This window comes from Furipterus horrens, unplaced genomic scaffold, assembly GCF_987537825.1.
Source record: "Furipterus horrens unplaced genomic scaffold, mFurHor1.1.pri manual_scaffold_2, whole genome shotgun sequence".
NCBI classification, from domain to species: Eukaryota; Metazoa; Chordata; class Mammalia; order Chiroptera; family Furipteridae; genus Furipterus; species Furipterus horrens.
The window spans coordinates 183,434,368-183,441,263 of NW_028327172.1; positions in this window are offsets into that span (position 1 = coordinate 183,434,368).

The following is a 6,896-nucleotide window of genomic DNA, read 5'->3' on the forward strand; positions in this document are numbered from 1 at the left end:
TCCTGAAGGTCTTTAGTAAACTATTAAGAGTACCCTCTGTATCATATTAATACATTTATTAACCTTATTAAGAATTCAGATTAGACTTAAATCCCTTTGACCACCCATCCTACTCTTCCTTCTATTTTAGCATCCATTTCCCCACATATTCTTCACTTAATCAGAAAGACAGTGTGGCACAAACATGCCACTTACTACTTGTGTGACATCAGGCAACTCATCTTTAGAAAGCAAGGTAGGAGTAACAACCTACTTAGGGATGTTAAGTGGATTAATAGTTAATCTGATGTGGTTAGAATAATTCTTGGTTCTAGTTACGTCTAGAATTACTCATAATGCTAATGCAAGATCTCCAGCCTCATGCAAAATGTTCACCAATTACTTCTGGGGATCCCCAGATGACTCACGGGTACGGCCTGCCTACTCTAATATAAGATGAGCCACTTTCTTCCTCCCAAACAGTTCCCTTTAATGGAATTTTCCACTCCTGGGCCTATGGCACAGAGCAGCCACATGCAATGTCACACAACTGCTTCCACTGAAATTATCATGTTCATTAGTGTCCCTACCAAGGTCTTTTGGTACTTCTGACACTGCTTATGACCATTAGTGCCCTTGCCTCTCTCTGGATTCTGGTACTGCAATCACCAGTTACCTTGGCTAGTTCTGACTCCAAAGGCCCATGCTTGCTACTGAGTAAACTTGCCTTCTTCTCAATCTTTTATGGTTAAGCTGTATCTTGTCAGACAAATCTTTCTTCTTTCATGCAAAATAAGGCTCCCATTGGTCTCCCCACAGTTCCACTAACATAGCTGAATTCCAGCTAAGGCTGTAGCTTATGCTCATGTAGGGACCTATGCTTTATTAAATTGTAATTTAATACACCATTATGTGGATAATTCATTCACTCCAATAATGTTAGTTAAGTGCCAAAGTGCTATTCCCCTACAATATTTATGCTGAACAGTAGATGTTGGACATGTTATTCATCATTATTTTAAACACCACCAAATTAAATATTTCAAATACATAATCTCCTGTGCAAAAAATAAAAATTAAAAAACACTAACATAAGAGTGTAAGACTTGACTGCTATTGGCAAATCTGAAAGATTTGCAAATCTTAAGAACACAAGCATAAATTTGTCAAGTTTAAGAAATTTTGGTCCTCTGGAACACTCACTTCATATAGTTTCCACTGCTAAATACTTCCACATTGTCAACAAATTCTGTAAGAATATCAGAAAAGACATTCAAGTGATTAAACCATAATACATCCATAACTATAGAACATTATGCAAGTTATAAAGAATTGGGAAGATCCTTAACTACCATCAAAGATCATTGAATTAAGTTTTGCAAATTGGAGGGCATCAATAACCTTATTTTAAAAAGCAAAAAATCATGCATTTCAATATACACACACATGGAGGTGAACAGTAACCAGTAAATCGTCAACCATAGTTAACCCTAAATAAACGAGTAAAGGGGTGAAGAGTAAGAGGGTTAGTAGGAAAAAGCTAGTCAAAATGGATTTTAAATTTTATGAGAATGTAGTTGTATATGCATCATGTGACTTTAAAAGTAATTAGAGCACACAGAGAAAGGGAAGTGTGGTATTTCAAAATCATTAAAATAATTAGGTTATTGTTCTCTAAAATTGCCCCTTCTGGTGGTAGCATCTTGACCACTAGTAAATTTCCACTTGCAGTTTATCCCTCAAGACACTCCATCAAGCTTCCATAAATTTCATAAATTTCAGTACTATAAGTTTTATAGTACTGTTATGACTTTAGCAGAGAAAAATTTGGTGTATCTGAGCTCTAAAGTATTCGGTCCTAAGTAAGAATCCTTCCATCTATTAAGTGACTGTAAGAAGTCTTATTTAGGGAGCTGGAGCTGGAAAGGGCACCCCCTCCCACTGGCTAAACTAGGATAAAGTGAATGACTGTCAGATTACACATGAAAAGAACTTGAGTCTCCAGGGAGAAGGGAATGTGCAGAATACCAGCTCATTTGGAAGGTGTAATAGAGAGAAGCAAAAATCAAGATATGAAAAAAATCATTGGGTTTGTTGAGGAATAAGATAAGTTTCGATATCCTCCCACAGAATATTAATTATAAAGAGAAAAAACAGCTTTACAGTGGAGTAATCTGGTGGACAACACCTTAACCAAATAAAATACAAGCAATAATGGGATAAACTGACATTATGTGCTTTCCTATGTAATTAATGCAGAATTTTAGTATTTGACAAAATGCACAACCAAAAGCATCAAGAAACAATCAAAATACAGTATTCCCTCACTTATCACGGGTATTACATTCTAGACCACCACCACCCCTGCAATAGGTGAAAATCCGCGAAGTAGGAACCTTACATTTATTTTAGTATTTATATTTTAAGGCTTTATAAACCCTTCCCATACTTATAAACCGTTCCCAGTCCCTTATTAACCTTTCCCACTCCCTTATTAACCTTTTCCACATTTTTATAAACACTACTTATGTTCTTAAACATATTCTACACTCTTAAACCTACGTAACTTTAACAACATACATATACAGTACCACAAAATCCCGTGATATAGTGAAAAGCCTGCGATAAATAAATATATTTTTTAAAATCCCGCAATACAGCGAGGCCGCGATAAGTGAACTGCGATATAGAGGGACTACTGTAACCCAAATTAATAAGCATTCTTTAAACAGCTAGCACGTACTCTTCAAACTCTTAAGGACAAAAAGGAACTGTTCCAAATTAAAGAAAACTGAAAAGATATTGACAACAGAATGCAATGGATGATTAGGAACAGGGAGATTGTTATTGTATTTAGACATTTGGCACAATTCAAATAGACTGTATATTAAATGCTACCCCAACCTTTGAAAGTCCTGAATTTGATTAATTATAGTGTGGTTGTGCAAGAGAATGCCCTCATCCTTAGGAGATCCATACTAAAATGTTCAAAGATGAAGTGGTGTGCTTACAACTTAATTTCTGGTGGTTCAGCAAGTAATATTCAATACATACAGAAAGTAAATGAGTGGTGAATCCAAGTAAGAGGTACACAAGATTTTCAGGATAGCATTCCTGCATCTTCTCTGTAAGTTTGAACCCTCCTCAAAACAATGTTTCTTAAAGTCTCTTCTTAAGATTTGCTATTTCCTGCTACCTAAGTTGACTCTCCTTGCCCTTTCATGTTAAGGCATCCAGAAAAATACCCCAATTTCTCTATGAACCAAGAGATTTCTGCATTTTAAGAATTTTTAAAATATAGTAAAAGCTATATTTTACTGTCTATTCATTAGTGAAAACAAGGAGAAACACACCTCACATACAATTCCTGGACTAAGCAATTAACAACTATTTGCCCTACTAAAGACCACATACTGTTTTAGGTGCTTGAATATCAGAGCAGTAAATATAAATGCATCCTCACTCTTAAGATTACAATACAGACACAAAAGCCCAAGCCATTCTGAGCCCTGGCCAGGTAGCTCAGTTAGTTATAGACTGTTGTCCTGATACATCAACGTTGTGGGTGTGACCCCTGGTCAGAGAGCATACAAGAAACAACCAATAAAGGCATGAGTGGAGCAACAAATCAATGTTTTGTTCTTTCTCCCTCCCCCTCTCCCTAAAATCAATTTTTTAAAAAATTTTAATTAAAAAAAAAGGTATTTTGCAAAGACATGGCAAATTATACAATTTGATCATGCTCAAATAGTAGAAGCACTTTATATATTTAAGGATACTTATTTGGATATCTAGTAGAAAAAAATTTTAAATTGTACACCAAGCACTAGGCTAAAGGATTAGTGAGCATTTAACACTCAAAGCCACTCTATAAGTAGATGTCCCTATTTTACAGATGAACAGGTTATTAAAGTTAAAATGATCTGTCCGATTATACTAGTAAGGAAGATAGTGTGCTATTGTGAGCCCAGCTCTAACTAGGCCCTGCAGAGCACTTAATACAATGAGCATCAAATCCTTTAAAAAGGCAATCTCTCAACATCAAAAAGTTCCCTGACTAAAAATAAAAATTAAAAAAAAAAAAGAAAAAAGGAGAAAATTCCCTGACTAGCAAACATTAACTCATTGTTCTTAGCACCTTCACCAAACTGCCTTCTTGGAGCTGAAGATGAGAGCTATAAAGCACCCTAGAGAGGAGCTCATACTACTGTGCCCTGACTGAGACTTCAGGGGGAAAAGGTTAAGTGTAAATGTATGACACACATAAAAACCCTAAGGGGTGAGCCTCTGGGAAATTAGCACTGAGGGACTGGAGAAAATCACTTAAAATCATTCTGATTCATTAAAGGTAATAAACCAAATCAGACATCAATAGCATGTATATAATCCAAGATAAATTCCCCATATAGCCTTGATCAGGCAGAAACTTCCAAGCTCCCTGTCACTGGTTCTACCATGCCAATAAAATAAATACTTATAAGTTCATTTTGCTTTGCTACTTACAAGGAATCTTTCAAGAGGTGAGAGAATGCATCACTCTCATCAGTTCTAATACAAAATATCCATCCTTTAGAACTCAGGATATTCCAGGTCTCTTCACTGCATCAGGACAGAATGCAAACTCAGTTGCTTTGATGCTTGAACACCCAGAGAAGTTTTTCCAACTCCTCCTTCCTTTTCTCAACTTCACAAAAACATAAGCTCAATTGTGCGTTTCCATTAACAAAAGAAGCAAAATCTAACAAAAATGGTTTATCACTTTCCCTTTAGTTTCAATTTTTTCTCAGAGTTCCATTAAATACAGTAAAAATCCTTTAAAAGGTGCCATGGCACTGAGTGAACACTCCATGTAACTCAACTTACCTTCCCTTTAATGCATCTTTTTCTATTTATGAGTCAAAATTTACTAACATCAGGCCAGCCAAGAAGGGACATGTGTATTCAAACTGTTAGCCCTGGCTGGTGTGGCTCAGCGGATTGAGCACCAGCCTGCAAACCAAAGGACTACCGGTTCAATTCCCAGTCAGGGTATGTGTTTCTCTCCCTCTTCCTATTTCCCTTACCCTCTATCTAAAAATAAATAATCTTTATAAGAAACTGTTAAAGGGACCTATAGTTGGGAAGGAATTACTATATAAAACCTTCTATGAATTGATCTCTCATTGTTTCTCCCTTACCTCCAACCTCCTAGAAAGCAAAGAACATGAAGATGTTTTGGACTACTACCCAATGGTTTGTTACCCCAAGCAATATATTGCCATGACCTTTTTATCTACTATGAGCTACTTGGAAAAAATAATTTATAAAATTATTAATATACTTGCAATTCCAGCAAAATATATTTGGCTTCCTTGACACATGATATACCAATAATAAACAAAGGCATAATATACTTTTTAAAACTTTATTTCAACATAACTATGCTTACAGAAATACACTCATATTGGTTAATAGAATGCAATTTACCTTATTTTACATGATTTTGGACCAACAACTTGGTACATGGTTTAAGCATTAAAAAAAAAAGGATTTGCAATCTGGTTTATTTTTCATCTATTACAAATGTATATAAAAGATCCTCCATCAAATGCTGCTAAAGCAGGCAGCAAGAACCTTGAGAAATTAACCTTTGGTTTGTCTCTGAAAAATAACACGTATTGCACTGTAAAAGTTTATAAAATTGGTGCAACAAAAGTGTTGCAATGTTTCAATGCCAGTTTACAAAGTTCAATAACTAATGGATGATGAAAAGGGTGGTGAGAGCCTATGTACACAGGTAAAACGGTAAAAGCTATTTGATTTAGTTAATATTGCATGTAGATTGCAAATCTACATAAGCCAAGATTCAGATAATTCCCTGAATCTGAATAACACTATCAGCTCAGTTTATCTGCTGAGGTCAACAAGGAAACTCCATACACTAGCTATTTTTCTGATTTATGCAAAAAAGAAAAATACATTTCTTCCCCAGCTTTCCAGTCCAGAACTGATACTGATACTACAGGGAAGGTAGTCCTTCCACTGTCAATATTCAAGGGTGACATGTGATGAGGTCTACTTGGGTTTAAATATGTATTAGCACTCATATGCAAAATAGTCCCCAAAGTTAAAGACCACAAGACTTTAGAAGTGACTCTAAAAAATAAAATGGCCCTTCTTGGAAGACTAGAGAAAACATCCAACCATAGTTATAAGAAGCCTTGTCAAAAAATGTTACCCCTTGTAAATTACATTTAAAAAGAAAAGAAAAAAGGCCCCAAAGAAGCAGCTCTGAAAAGAGGAAAAAAATATAACTTAAAATATTGAAAACAATACAAATTCAAAAGACAGTTAAAAGATACATTTTCATAAGACTACCTATGATTAGGCTTATGTCTTCTAATATTTCAAGTTTCTCTCTAGTTACTAAACATCAATTTACAAATAACATGTTTCACTTTTTATTCCTTATCACAAGGGAAAATTCTCACTTCAATTCTATCCAATAGAGGGGAAACTGAAAAAACAAAGATTCAAACAGTTCCATGCAAATATCACATTTTTCAAATGGAAGAACTCCCAACTAGACTAGAAGTTCATATTACTAATATATTTTTCACTGAAACAATTTTTAGTAAGTACAAATACATGGCATTAAAGTTCAGAACCTAATATAGGCCTGACAATCAAGTCCTTGTTTTCTGGAAGAAAGGCCTCAAGTCCTACTCAATTTCTAGTAACAATTTTTTCAGATCAATTAAACAATAAAGGGTTTTAATTTCCTTTATATTTTTGTTTTTGGCATTTTAGTCCTTAAAACTAGATAAGAAAATTAATCCATTTCCACAGAAGTCAATTTCCTTCTCTTGTAGTCGGAAAGAAACCACAAAAACCTCTCCCCCAAACTGATTCCCAATCTCTAATCTGTACTTTACATG